The following is a 16,556-nucleotide window of genomic DNA, read 5'->3' on the forward strand; positions in this document are numbered from 1 at the left end:
GCGGGGAGGAAAAAATGACGGTAAGGATAACAATGCGAGAAGGTAGTGTGTGACAAAAGTCAAAGATTTGTGCAAAAGATCTTCAGCTTTAGAATAAATTCAGTAGTTTCTTTTATATACCCCGCTATTTTGTTTACCTTGATCCCAAACTATTGTGCAGGGACCCGGACCGAACCGGAACCAAAATCGATAACCGTTCCATAATCGTTTTTTTAGTAGAATCGAAACCGTAAACAGTATTGAAATTCTATTAAATTTATAACAGCGGAACCATAACCGGACCGTTAAATTATTTTCGGTATTTTTTTCAATTTTTAAATGACGGAAATATCGTGATAACTGCCTCCTTGACGTGCAATACAATTAAAAATAAATTATTTTAAAAATATCCTGAAATACATGTATTATCGCAATAACGATAGCAGATAGCTGTGAGGATAGTATGTTTTTCGTTATATATGTATATATATATGTATATAATATAGATATATATAAATAATTTTCATTGCATGTACAATATAAAGTGTTGTTTATTTATGTCATAAAAATTAATAATAATTTTTTAAAGTAATATAATTTAGAAATTAATATAATCAGAAAAACGAAAAGTAAAAATTTAAAAAACCGGAACCGTAACTGAAAAAACCGAAACTGGAATCGGAACAGTTATTAAATATTTTATTAAACCGTAAGCGAAACCGAACCCTAATTTTGTTTCGGTCCAGATCCCTACTATTGTAATTTTGATATTTTTGCATTAGAACTTTTGACAATTTCGAAGACGAAAGAAATAACGCGGCTATTGTGCGTCTGGTAATCTTTATTCTTATACCATCTTAAAACTGCAAATTTCTCGGTCATTATTATACTCGTCAAGAGATTTCCTCTACTTGTCGGATTATTATTCGAATATCGTTATTTCCATTTTAACGAAATCTCTTTCGTCCCCGAATCTTTTCGAAAAATTTTATTCTTCTCCAAATGTAAAGGTCTCGAGTTCACAAATCTTCTCTGACATTTGATTGAATGTCATTTATCGTTCGGGAGAACAACAATTGCTAGCAACATTGGATAATAATAATATATATCACAATATAATATAAAACATGTTTGATTAATTTTACTATGCAGTTTAGTTATTTGCAGTTTAATTATTACAAAAATAATATTCGAACTTTTCAGTAATATGTGCTTGCTCAAACAAATTCTATGCTTCTAATGTAGAAATTCTATTTCTATTTTTTTTTGTTCGATTTGTTGCAATTGTAAGTGCGTTTGCTCGCCTCAACATAATATTTTTTAGTGTTAATCTACTAGGCATAAATTTTCATTAAGGCCATTATTTAGTTCATTAAAGTGAAAAAAGGGAAAAATTTGACTGCACTCTTTCACCCTGTATTTGTGTGCGTGCCGACGGAATTTCATTGTCAGCTTCCTTTTCTGTGTGTTTGCTCGACGAACGGATTTTGAGACTTCTCGCGAATATACTATTCGAGAGAAAAACACTTCGAATTCCTTGAAATCTCTTTCTCCTATGCTTTCGCGCTTCTACGAAGGTTCCGGCCGCTCGATTTGCCCTTTTGCACCCGTAATTTGTTTTAAATAAATGATGACACTTTCCCCATTGATACGTCATCCGTATATGCGTCATCTCGAATGTCTTTTAGCAGAAGATTGCTTATGATGCATCCAGACAATTGGAGTACACTTCTGCAATTTTACTATGCAGTTTAGTAAAATTAATCAAACATGTTTTATATTTTATTGTGATAGATATTATTATTTTTATTGTGATAAATATTAATCAGAGAAATTTTCATAAAATTCTTTCCATTCCATATTGTCCCACGATTACTATGATTTTCAGGGTAAATTCTAATAGAAAATTCTCTCCGTGTAATGTTATAGCCCCAAATAGTTATAACTTATAATTTTATTATAATTTGCACATGGCAACAACCGTGACAACGAAAACGCAAATGCAGCGAACAACACGTGGCAAGCCGAAAAATTACAAAAGTGCAAGCGAAGAAAGTGGATTTTGAATCATCTTCGCTTACATCTGGACTTTGATCGATAGGGTCTGTCATCTGGCATCCCTTCTGATCAAAGGCCCCAAATTTCGGTTATAAAAACCGAACAACGAACGCGTTTGCGGTAATCGATCATAAACAAAAACGAAGTCGCTAAAAAATAATCGCAGTCACTGACTAAAACCATAGCCATAAAACGCGGTCGTTAAGTCGAACGTAATCGTTATCATATCGCCGTCGCTATTTTAAAACGAAATCACTCAACGAAAATCGAAATGCATTCAGTAGTAAACTAATTGAGGAATTGACGCTTGTCTCTAACGAGATAATAGTGACTCGAAGCATACATATAAATAGTCGCGTAGAAATGCAAAACCGTCGCGATTAAAGAAACTCGAAGCATACATATAAATAGTCGCGTAGAAATGCAAAACCGTCGCGATTAAAGAGTTAATGAGTTGAATCAAATAAGTGAGACAAGTATAAAGTTTATTTTAAATGTTTAATAAAGAGCAGACTTAATAAAAAAAACTAATTAATGTATAGAAATCCTGATATATGCACTGAAAAAAATTACTTACATGGAAATTACTTTTTCAAAACAGGAAAAATCACCTAATCATCGCTGCAATTTTTTCTCCATATTTTTTATAGTAAAAATATACATGTTAATGTAAAATATTACTATAATATGTTCAGTGGAATATTTTCAATTGTAAAAATATATATTTTATATGAAATTACATATAATCTGTAATCTTCCATATATAAAAATAATATTGCATGATTATGCTGGATCGAAAAAAAAACTCACAAGGGACATGTCACAACTGTCTGGAACCGATTTGATTCTTCTTCAAATATGTTGTTAAATACACAAATCTAAAAGACACGTATTTTTTTATATGTGCGGATATTGAGTTTTAAGGGGTGAAACACCCCTTTAAAGAAAAACGGTATTTTTCTTTAGAATCGAATATCTGGTAAACTGTAAGAGGTAGAAAAAAGACGTACAACAAATTTTAATGGCTTGAAGAGTACTTTAAAGTTATATGAACAAAATTTTTTTATTTTTATTTTTTTTTTAATACCCCCATCACTTAATTTTTTTTTTCAAAATAAAAAAATTTTTGAAGAAGAATCAAATCGGTTCCGGACAGTTGATGTCCCTTGTCAGCATAATCATGTAATTTTACACAAATATTTTTTTCAGTGTATAAAAATACTTTTTGTATATATCTCGCAACACCCTAACTCCTAATCCGATCCCGCACGATCCCAGTGCCTTACCCGAGGGCACACAACAATAAGTAGAATAGCAAATCCTAAATAAATACAGAATATTAAATCTCCCGCCTCTTATTTTTTCCAATCCGATTAACATTACGCGAACGTAACAATGTATGCAATCTACCACAAAGTTGTCCGACTGTCACAGCGATTAGCGATAAGCTTTCGCGATCAAATTTGTAAGCGCATTAGGACACAAGAAATGCAGTCAAGCGATAGCGATAGAATTGACAATGAGCAATGCAAAATTGTTCAGCTCCGTCAAGCAAAAGAAAAAAGAACCGTTAAAATCGAACATCAGATCGAGTTTAAAAAAAATGAAATAGGAAAAAAGGATAAGAGTATCATATTGTGTACATTTAATATTCATTATATATATTTTCATTAGAATGGGGAAAGAGGCCCCTCTTTACGGGCATCTAACGTGTATCTCATATGTTTTACGATGGATGTTCGCACGAATTTACTTCTATTCACGTTCTATCGATCTATATATTTTTTGACAGATAGTCCAAAAATTTGGGACCATTGTTCAATAAATAATATATGAAAGGAAAGAATCGAGGGGTGTCACTCATCAAAAATTTGTACATGTATTGCGAATTACTGAGAATTTATGTAATTCCGTATAAGTCTAAGTCGGTCTAAGTATAATGTGACAGAATGCGTGTAATAATGTTAATTTTTTTCTTTTTTTAAAATAAAATACAATATTTAAATATTAGTACTGTTTAATTTAGTAAGAAAAATGTAATTAGAATAATTATAAAAAGAAAAAGGTTAAGAAAAATAAATTTGTGAGATATTATTGTAAATCATATAGTACCAATGTAATATGCAAAAAATTTAAAATTAATATTTAAAAAAAATTAATGTTGCAAATATTTAGTTGGAGAACACCTAAATTAAACTATTATATTATAATAAAGATATAACAAAAAGTTATGTGTTCTCAATTATAAGTTTTAAAAAATCTCTTGTTTTAAACTAATTAAAAATTCAGAAATTTTTAATAAAAATTTCTTTTATATAAACTTAAACACACAAAATATAAATAAAATTAGAAATCTGAACAAATTAAATATCAAATATTAATGATTTCATAAATTATAATATTTAGTAAAATATATATTTAAAAAATGTCATAACAAAATTATTTTTACTTTTTAAGACGTTTTAATCTTGTCTGGGTTATTGTTTTATGCTTGTAAATCAATGCGAAGTAATGCGAAGTAATGCATAATTTCAGAAAAAATGTACATATATTGCGACGGTGAGACACCCCTCGGAAAGAATATATTTTACGCGCCTGGCCTCGAATTAGCCCGCTTTGCCTATCTCCGTATAAACATTTCTTCAATAAGTTATTTAATAAATTTACATAAAAAAATTCTTGAAAATCGAAGAATTCATTCAGAAATAAATCATACACGTTCTTGAATTTAATCTCAGTTTCCTAAATGGAATACGAAATAAAAAGTGCGACCAGTTCCATAGAAAAATCTTTCCTTTTTTCATCATCCCCAATTTAGCTAAATAACTGCTTAAATAAAAGTTTATGACTAGTAGATTAAATCTTAGGAATACTATGTTGAGGCGAGCAAACGTTCCAAAAAAATAAACGATCCAAAATAAAAATTCGTTAGCAACAGATGATGACACTAAAAAATTATTACAAAAATAATATTCGAACTTTTCAGTAATATGTGCTTGTTCAAGCAAATTCTATGCTTCTAATGTATTATAGAAATTCTATTTCTATTTTTTTTTGTTCGATTTGTTGCAATTTTAAGTGCGTTTGCTCGCCTCAACATAATATTTTTTAGCGTTAATCTACTATAGGCATAAATTTTCATTCAAGCCAAGTTCATTAAAGTGAAAAAAGAGAAAAATTTGGCCGCACTTTTTCACCCTGTATTTGTGTGCGTGCTGACGAAATTTCATTGTCAGCTTCCTTTTTTTTGTGTTTGCTCGACGAACGGATTTTGAGACTTCTCGCGAATATACTATTCGAGAGAAAAACACTTTGAATTCCTTGAAATCTCTTTCCCCTATGCTTTCGCGCTGCTACGAAGGTTCCGGCCGCTCGATTTGCCCTTTTGCACCCGTAATTTGTTTTAAATAAGTAATGACACTTTCCCCATTGATACGTCATCCGCATATGCGTCATCTCGAATGTCTTTTAGCAGAAGATTGCTTATTATTATGCATCCAGACAATTGGGGTACACTTCTGCAAACGTATGACGCATGACGTATGATGTATGCGCATTAGAATAGATATCTCAAGTCTTAAACATTCCTTTTGATATATAAATGTTTAGTAAATACACGATATTTCAACTTTCTTTAAACATTGATATTCGGTCAATTTATCGTCCGGTGACGCGCATTTGCAGAATTAAAAAGATGCTATTTTTCAATGATTTATCTCGATTCGCATAATTGAAAATATTCCATATGCACATCAATATTTTAATTATTAAATATTATTAATAAAATTTTGTATTGTAACATTGTTTAGAAAACGGATACATACACTGAGAGAATTTTCTCTTAGAATTTACCCTGAAGATCATGGTAATCGTGGGACAATTTGTTATGGAAAGAATTTTATGAGAATTTCTCTGATTAATATTTTACAATAAAAATAATAATATCTATACACAATAAAATATAAAATATGTTTGATTAATTTTGCTATACAGTTTAGTAAAATTAATCAAACATTTTATATTTTATTGTGATAGATATTATTTTTTATTGTGATAAATATTAATCAGAGAAATTCTCCTAAAATTCTTTCCGTACCATACTGTCCCACGATTACCATGATTTTCAGGGTAAATTCTAAGAAAAAATTCTCTCTGTGTATGTATATGTGTGTATGTATTCAGAGAATAATTTTTTTATTTCGATAAAAAAATTGCTATGGAAAGGAAAATTTTGTGAGTGAGGATACTTAGTATATGCAACTCGTAGTGTTCGTGGAATTTATTTTTAGCGAAAAATTTTTATCGAAAAAAAGGGTGTTAATCATTATTATTATTCCCTTCTAAATTATGATAGTGCTCTTCCCTTCTTTTTTTAATAAAAAAAATATATATGTAACGATAATAAAGGCGTGCGATCCTATACTCTTCAAGATTGAAAAAAACCGCAGCATTGTAACACAGCGTCTGTTTCATCAAAGTGCGCGGCCGTAAAAATGCAGCATGGTAGTTGGAAAGCGAGAGAAACCCGTCGTCGTGCAAATAACGAATAAAATCGGCGTCCGTTCTGCGAGTTTATAGTTTACACGATGATTACGCATCGATGAAGCAACTACATCCGGGCCGATACGTTGTTTTTTCGATCAATTCGCGCGCGGTTTTTATCACGGGAAAAACAATGTAATCGCTGACGTCGGGAAAGGCTGGTCCGCCTATACGAAAATTATTATCTATCGATATGTCTCGTTACTCGCGCGCATTCCAAATAGAAATCGCTACTTCGCTTTCTATTATCGCGTCGATTATTGCGATGCTATCATCGGACGCTGCAAATGGATTCCTTGCATATAGCATTCGCGATACGTCGCTGTAAAAATATATGTATAATGTTGCTATAATAAATCTAACACGCCGTACAAAAGTCCGAAGAGAGTTAAGAAATTGGATTATTTTCTTAGGAGAGTATTATTGAGATGTATCAACGGTGCTTCTCCTTCAGCGATGCGAAAATTAAATCGACGGCGAATAATGAGAGAGAAAAAAATGACTTGTTCTCTGTGCGAAAAAAAAAACGCATTTCTCTTCTCTCGATCGCGAGGAACCTCATAAATTTCGAACGCATTTCCAAACTGTTTATGTTTCGCACGTGCCGCCGATTCCCGGTTATTCTCACAATCAGCAGTCGAATATATACGTGTATAAATTTCGCCGGAAATTCCTCGGCTTCGCCAAACGAAATTATAACGTAGGAAGTCGTCAAAGCGAATGAAAATATATTAAGTATATATACGTTCGATGAAATCGCAATTGTTCTTGCTACTCATCGCGTCATCATTCATTCCGATCATCCGCTCTGCTCTCTTCTCTATTAAATTATATTTCAACGACACGTTATACGTGATGCAATTTTGATTGACGGTGATGATTCAATGATGCTCGCCAATAATTTTCAGGAGAAAGATATGAGATGTTGAGTTTTTAACCTTTATCGACATTAATAAAAAAAAATTTTAAATTTTGCAGTCTGACATTTCTCTTATTCCGAGTGATCATCAAGTATTATTATGATGACAAAAACATAAAAAATAGATGTGATTTATATAAGAAATATGTTCAAAATAAGTTTTGCTTAGAGAATATGAGATATTCTCATTTTCTCAATTTTATTATATTCTGTCAGAGTATTTTCCAGAGGTTTTTTTTTCAAAATTCACGCTTTCAGATATATTCTTCAAATATCGATCGTTTTTTTAACTTAAAATCGTAAAAAAACTAATTTTACTTATTTATATATTCTATACATAATATGCACCTCCCTATTGAATTCATCCCTATTGAAATTGCATCTGCCTTCTGTTATTATTAAAGCTATTTTGTTATCTACGAGAGCGTTATTATTTTGAGCGCTAGTGAATAAAGAAGGTTCATAGCGATTCGAAAATCTCACAAAGGCTGTCTTTGTTGATAAACATCCCTCCAAGCAACGCATTCGGGGACGATCTTCCCAACAGATGCAATTTCAATAGGGATGAATTTTAGGGACGTAACACGACGGGCGCAACAATATATATATATATATATATATGTGTGTGTGTGTGTGTGTGTGTGTGTGTGTGTGTAGAATATATAAATAAGTAAAACTAAACTAGTTTTTTGTACAACTTTAATTTTTAAATTAAAGAAACGATCATCATTTGAAGAATATAGGGTATCTGAAAGCGCGAATTTTGAAACCCTAAGTACTCTGACAAAATATAATAAAATTGAAAATGATGAAAATCATTCTCCGAACCACGCGAAAACTTTTTGAACATATTTCTTATATAAGTCACATCTATTTTTTGTTTTTATCACAATAACACGTGCGACGATTATTCGTTCTCTAAAAAATGTTAGATTGCAAATTATAAATAACGATAATAACCTTATATGCATTGAATAGCATGTATCATTCTCATGCTTACATTTTTTCTTCTTCTTCGGTTTTATGGCTCGGATATTTGTACCTCTAACAAGCCACATGTTCACATTTGATTCAACAATTTAGATACATTTGCATACCTTTTCTAAAGCTTGAAAAAAAAAATCGAACATTAATCGAAGCTAAAAAAATAAGACTACGCAACTTTCCGTTCACACAAAAAATATGAAAAACATGATTATATAAAGTGATTCTACACGAGTTTTATAATATTTTACTTCGTTTTCCATCTCAGATCTTATAATGATTGTTTTTCCGGTTTATTACAGAAATATGATCGACATTTGAGGCAACGCTTATTTATTAAATTTTTAACAAAATTGGGTAAAGAAGTGATAAAGAAATTATATAGACATATGTTAAAAAGTCTGGAGTGTAACCTAATTTTTTTCTCAAATCGGCCAAAGAATTTGAATCTGGTTTTTTCTTTTTAAATTCTATTAGAATTCTTGGAATTATTTTCATCATACATTTTCTATGATAAAACGGGAAAACAATCATTTATTCTAACGCTTATTAAATAGAAAACGAAATAAAATATCACAAAATTAGTATGAAAAAATTCGTGACAAATCACTCTACACAAACATGTGTTTTATAAAACATTTTTTTGTGTGGGACAGGAGTTATGTGATCATTCTCGTTTCTTTTCACCCAGACCTTGTGTGTGAGAGAGTATATATATAAGAAAAATGTATCAAATTAATATAAATATCCTAAACGGACATATCTTTATATTTCTCAATTATTACTTGTTTTTTACTCTTTATCAGAATTAAATTAAATGGCACATAAAAAACCATAAACCATAAAAGTTAAGCAATATAAGCGAATCGATCAATCATTTATTGCGATACTTTATCATATTTTTTTCACGTTGCTAGTTTTTAGTGCGGGTAGATTTTGAGAACCATTTATTCGAACTTTAATTTTCGTTTGCTTTTAAAGAAAACGACTTAAAAAAGTACTTTAGAATAATAATATCAAAATGATAATCTGATAGAAGCGAATTCTTTAATATATAGCTTTGTGGGTATAAATTTGATTAGTAAAAAGCTAATTAACAATTAATGAAAGAAAAATAGCATATTGAAATATATTTACTTAAAAACAACATGTAAGCGTTTGATTTTTCTAAGACAGTTTATTTTACCATAATTTTAATTTGCACTCAAATAATTTTGTCAGCAACGACAACAGTTTCTCTTTGTATTATTTTTAAAAAAATTTCAAATTGAATATAATTCGTTTCTTCCCCGAAATTTTATACGAAGTAAAGAAATTAATATATTTTTCGTCATGTCATGTTTTCACTACAAAAAAAATTCAGCATATTATTAATTCGAATTAATTTTACGATTTCGTGACATTTGAACATATGACCGATTCTAGACGTGAGCCGCGTCACGCGTGAATTAACAATAGAAATTTCGTTGAACGTATAGCATCTATTATTACGCGGTTCACCGATTCGATTATGTACGCATACACATATATTCTTCATGCATAATTCTGATGGCACGTACGTCACACAGTTTGTGTTCTCTAGAAAGTGTGACGGGAAGCAATAGATTAGGCAAACAGACTTTCGTCACGTATACGTAAATTAAAATAAAGGATAAAAAAGGAACCGACGATATATAAAATTATGAAAAACTCTGCGTTTAACTATATTTACACGAAAGAGAGTGAAATATACTGAAATATAAGAAATATAACAAATATCGAATACACAGAATATGCGAGAATATACACTGAAAAAAAATTGTTAACTTGACTATATCGTTCAACTAAATACTATTTTGTTAATTGAACATATAGAAGTATTTTAAATTAAATACAATATATTAAATCTAACATAATGTGTATATGATTTAAATACTTATATAGGGTGTTGAAAAAAAGGGTAAAATATTTTAAAGGGATATTTAATATGCCCAAAAACAAGTCGAAAAGTCTTAAACATGGGTCCGTAAATGAGTCGTTTTTAAGATATCATATAGACATTGCATAGACATGGAAGGAGATCATTTTGAACATCTTCTTTAAGATAAGGTAAAATACTAGCTGCTACTTTTTTGCATAAATAAAAATAAAAATTTAAAAGAAAAATAAGAATTATAAAAGTAAAAAAATATATAAAAAAAATAAAAATATCTTAAAAACGGTTTATTTGCGGACCTATATTTATTAAGACTTTTCGACTTGTTTTTGAGTGTACTAAATTTCCTTAAAATATTTCACCCTTTTTTCAACACCCTGTATATGTTCAATTAACAAAATAGTATTTAGTTGAACGATTTAGTCAAGTTAACAACTTTTTTTTAGTGTACTAGGTCTAGGTAAACCGAATATTTCATATTTTTTTGTTTTTTCATTCTCTCCATCTCTCTCTCTCTCTCTCTATTTTCTTCTATACATACGAGTAATACGTCGCTGAAAAATCGTATGATCAAAACATTATACAATTAAAAATGTAAATTAAATTCATAACGTCATATATACATGCTTATGCATTAATGTAATTTAACTGATAAAAAAAACTTTGATAGAAATATTGATCATAATAATCCCTGTTCTTTTTACTCAGATTTTTTTATTTATCTTATTAGATGAACACTTTAGACGTTGAATATTTCAAGTAAAATAACTAAATTGCATTCATGCATATTTAGATGTTTATTTAACCACGAATGTACTAAATAAATACATAAGACGAACAGTGAGTGAATGAGAGTGAGAGTGAGAGTAGGAGAGAGCAGTAACATTGATTAAACAACATTAAAATAAAATAAAATATATATAAATATAAAAATTATATAATATATAATATAGGGGTAACTCAAAAAGAACGATATTTTAATGGTATATTAATATAACATATTAAAGAAGAAATAATATACCAGTTTTCTTATGCGAGCTATATTTTTGATACGAAAAAAGCAACACATAAAAAAACCAGCTTCATCGATTGGTTTAGCAAATTATCATCAATAAGCTGAGCATTATTTTAGCCAATAGTTAGTTAATTTTTTTCCTGTTGACGTTTACGTCACAATACGTAATATTGCCTAATCTGTAACGGAGTCAGAATGTACAAGCGAATCACTTCATTATTGTCAATATGTTGCATCAGTCGCGAACGCCCAAATCTTTTCTCTCGGAATTACTTCTCTCATTTTGGGTCTGGGATTTCCGTACACTTGTTTGCCCGTATGATAAATAAATATGCCATACGCGTCTTACAGAAGAGATCGCGCCCCGTTGCAAGAACGTTAACGTCATACACGCTCGTACGTGGAACTGGCTTTAAATTACGACGAAAATATTTCAATTTTGTCGTCGCAGACATTGTGCAGGATGAAAATTGCGGCCAAGTCTTCATAGAAAACTCTCATCTTTCTTCACCATCTTCAATTGAGCTTAAATGAAAGTTTATGACTATAGATTAATCCTTAGAAATATTATATTGAGAAATATTAAACGTTCCAAAGAAAAATAAGCGATTAAAAAAATTCGTCAGCAACAGACATTTAAAAATATTACAAATCGGACAAAAATAACATTCGACTTTTTTCATTAAAATGTGCTTGTTCAAACAAATTCTATGTTTTTATAATGTAGAAGTTCTATTTCTTTTTTTTTTTATTCAATTTTAAATGTCACTATATCTGTTGCTGACAGCTTTTTTATATCGCTGATTTCTCTGAAACGTTTGCTCATCTCAACAATATTTTTCAGATTTAATCTACTAATCATAAACTTTTATTTAAGTCATCATTAGCTCATCCGAGGTAGTGAAAAAAAGAGAAAAAAGCGCATTCTTTACTGTAATAATATGTTTGTGTATAGATACATCTTGCACGAAAAAAAGCACTTAATTTTTAATGCATGTGCTTATGTATTTTATCACTGATGTAATACGTGCTCGCTTATGCTTTTTATACTGTAATAATAAATCAGAAATCGTAAAATATGTTATGTAATATTCTCAAGCACGCAACTTTCGATAATATATGTACATTGATTGTCTCCGTAATACAGATGTTACGAATTACATTTCTTTGCTCTGATATTGTTATCTCTATGTAAACGATATGTTTAGTGTGTATTAATGTTATGTTTATTCTTTTTTTTCGTGGGAAGAACTGACAAAATATAATAAAATTGAAAATGATGAAAATCCGAACCACGCGCAAACTTTTTGAACATATTTCTTATATAAGTCACATCTATTTTTTGTCTTTATCACAATAACATGTGCGATGATTATTCGTTCTCTAAAAAATGTTTAATTGCAAAACTTGAATTTTTTTTTATAAATATCGATAACCTTATATGCATTGAATAGCATATATATCATTCTCATGCTTACATTTTTTCTTCTTATTCGGTTTTATGGCTCGGATAGTTGTCTCATTTGTATCTCTAACAAGCCACATGTTTACATTTGATTCAACAATTTAGTTGCTTTAAGTATAATATATTTTATATATTTTATATATCGTTCTATATATATATTATGTTTTAAGATTCATAAGAAATCATTCGCAGTGTATCGCGGAAGAGATTATGTATGAAAAAGATACATTTGCATACATTTTCTAAAGCTTGAAAAATAATCGAATAGAAGCTTTAAAAATGAAAATACGCAACTCTCCGTTACCGGTATGAACTTAGCGCCCAATAAAAATAAAATAAAATAAAATAACAAAAAATAAAAATAAATAATACAGTTCGTTTGTACCTCCTTTTAAATCGTTTGTACCTCAAAGGAACCGAAAGTACAGTCTTTTCAAAATTCGAACAAGAGGTACTTCCGCTATTTTTTGAGATTTCGAAAAACGGCCGACGCTACTCGAAAGAGAATCGTTTGTACCCGTTTGTACCTCCTTTCAAATCATTTGTACCTCAAAGGAACCGGAAGTGCAGGCAAATTACCTCTTGGTCGAATTTTGAAAACCCTGTACTTCCGGCGTCGACCATTTTTCGATATCTCAAAAAATGACGAAACTACCTCTTGATCGAATTTTGAAAAGCCTGTACTTCCGGTTCCTTTGAGGTACAAACGATTTGAAAGGAGGTACAAACGGGTACAAACGAAGTACAAACGAACTGTATTATTTATTTTTATTTTTTATTTTTTATTAAGTAGGGCGCTAAGTTCACACCGGTAACGGAGAGTTGCGTATTCTCATTTTTTTAGCTTCTATTAAAGTTCGATTATTCTTCAAGCTTTAGAAAATATATGCAAATGTATCTTTTTCATACATATATATAATCTCTTAGATATAATCTCGAAGCTAAAAAAATGAGACTACGCAACTCTCCGTTCACACAAAAAATATGAAAAACATGATATGACATATATAAAGTGATTCTACACGAGTTTTATAATATTTTACTTCGTTTTCCATTTTAGATCTTATAATGATCGTTTTTCCGGTTTATTACAGAAATATGATCGAAATTTGAGGCAACGCTTATTTATTAAATTTTTAACCAAATCGGGTAAAGAAGCGATAAAGAAATTATGTAGACATGTTAAAAAGTGTGAAGTGTAACCTAATTTTTTTCTCAAATCGGTCAAAGAATTTCAATCTGGTTTTTTTCTTTTACAACATTATTCTGTTAGAATTCTTGGAATTATTTTCATCATACATTTTCTATGATAAAGCGGGAAAACAATCATTTATTCTAACGCTTATTAAATAGAAAACGAAATAAAATATCACAAAATTAGTATGAAAAAATTCGTGACAAATCACTCTACACAATCATGTGTTTTATAAAACATTTTTTTTGTGTGGGACAGGAGTTATGTGATCATTCTCGTTTCTTTTCACCCAGACCTTGTGTGTGAGAGAGTATATATATAAGAAAAATGTATCAAATTAATATAAATATCCTAAACGAACATATCTTTATATTTCTCAATTATTATTTGCTTTTTACTCTTTATCAGAATTAAATTAAATGGCACATAAAAAACCATAAATAATAAAAGTTAAGCAATAAGCGAATCGATCAATCATTTATTGCGATACTTTATCATATTTTTTTCACGTTGCTAGTTTTTAGTGGGTATGTCGATTTTGAGAACCAATTATTCGAATTTTAATTTTCGTTTGCTTTTAAAGAAAACGACTTAAAAAAGTACTTTAGAATAATAATATCAAAATGGTAATCTGATAGAAGCGAATTCTTTAATATATAGCTTTGTGGATATAAATTTGATTAGTAAAAAGCTAATTAACAATTAATGAAAGAAAAATAGCATATTGAAACATATTTACTTAAAAACAACATGTTTGATTTTTCTAAGACAGTTTATTTTACTATAATTTTAATTTGCACTCAAATAATTTTGTCAGCAACGACAACAGTTTCTCTTTCGCGGGAAGAATTGATCGCACAGGATTGAACAACTTCAATTACAAATTATAAGTGTAATAGACGGGGAAAAGTCTATCTGCCTGATTTATTCGATACCTTTTATCTTCGTTAAGCATGTAAACTAAATAAAAAAGAGCGCTAACATTTAACAGTCAATATACTGAATATAATTAACGATTATAATTCATGAATACAAATACATTGCTCATATGCAGAATATTTTAAAAATAAACAATTTTGTAAACGACAAAATAATTCTTTGATATTTTGTGATATTTTAATACTCGGTAAAGAGTATAATTTTATGACACTTCATATTCGAAATTCAGCAATATTTGCTGTCTCTTTCTCTCGCTTCTCTGTTTATTTGTAATAATAAAATTAAAAATAAAATTATAATATGAATACATAATGAATTATAATATGAGAAGAATGTTAACAAGCGAAAGATTCTCGCACATACACGGAATATATTTTATCTACTTAAAAAAAAATTTGCAAAATCTCATTTTATTTATTTTATTTTTATTTTCGTTTAAATATATTTTTTTTAATTTTACCTTTAATTTTACGTACCGTCAGGAATCGATCGATTCTCTATTTGAAACTTCTTTTACAAAGCACACAAACTTTTAATTTTTTCTTCAATATCGTATGAGTAGGAAAATATTAAGAATCTCACGCGATAAAAAAAAGAACGAATATATTTATTATAGAACTTGCATTTAAAATTGCTCTAATTTTCTCCAAAAATGTGAACAAAAATGCCTTAGAAAATATTTCCAATTTCAAATAAATACTTCGTAATAGTATACAAATATATGTAGTCTTTCGAAAAAAAAAGAAAAAAAAAAATCAAATGCATTTTTACAAAAGTTTTAAGTTCTGCAATCGGCTTGCATAATTTCGTAGTCTACTTTTTGATACATTTATTTATGTAGATGTGGCTCATGAAAATAAAACCTTATTGTCAAAATTTAAATAGATATGTAAATAATAGGCTTGTTTTCTATGCCTGCATTGATGAACTGGTACAATAAGTTAGAATGAGACAAGTATATTTTGTTTCACTCTAACTTATTACATCAGATGCACAATTCAGCCAGGGCAGGAATAATAGACAAGGCTCAGTTTCGATATTTGTTGTTACTTTTACGATATATATATATATATATATATATATACATATGTATATATACGGTATACATAATATATATATATATATTTATATAAACATATGCGTAATTCACAACACGAATTATATATGTATATATTTTCCGACCCCTAAACGATCGACAAGAAGTTCTCGCATATCCTGCTATTATCTAACCCTAACCTATACATGCGAAAGCGAGAAATGATGACTGACTTACTGTATAATAATCCAAGAAACGCTGTCAAGAAGGCATCGTCCTTGGTGCGTCGTCATCACCTCTTAGATATACTGGGTCCCATTGAAAATTTACTCTTTTGTCATCCAGTTCATCGTGGCAAATATACACACACTCGCACAAACTGTATTAATGCAACGCGTAGACGGAGACGGAACAGGAAACAGGACCAATGCGGACTGCGGCTCGAACGCTGCCTTCTTGCGACATCTGCCGGGCATTTTGGGAATGCGTCGAGTAATTTATTGATGATC

At 29.7% G+C, this 16,556-nt stretch overlaps 1 protein-coding gene across 1 annotated transcript in view; it reads right to left on the minus strand.

Annotated features, from left to right (window-relative positions):
- Positions 1 to 16,423, minus strand: part of Hmgcr (HMG coenzyme A reductase) — a 39,134-nt gene extending 22,711 nt beyond the window's left edge. The window contains exon 1 of the mRNA XM_083049658.1: positions 16,285 to 16,423. The gene's annotated coding sequence lies outside the window, so the exon portion shown is untranslated. The remainder of the gene's footprint in view (positions 1 to 16,284) is intronic.
- Positions 16,424 to 16,556: the final 133 nt, after the last annotated feature.

This window comes from Prenolepis imparis, unplaced genomic scaffold (assembly GCF_030444845.1).
Source record: "Prenolepis imparis isolate NDT839.2.m4 unplaced genomic scaffold, iyPreImpa1.0 SCAF_11, whole genome shotgun sequence".
Taxonomy (NCBI): Eukaryota; Metazoa; Arthropoda; class Insecta; order Hymenoptera; family Formicidae; genus Prenolepis; species Prenolepis imparis.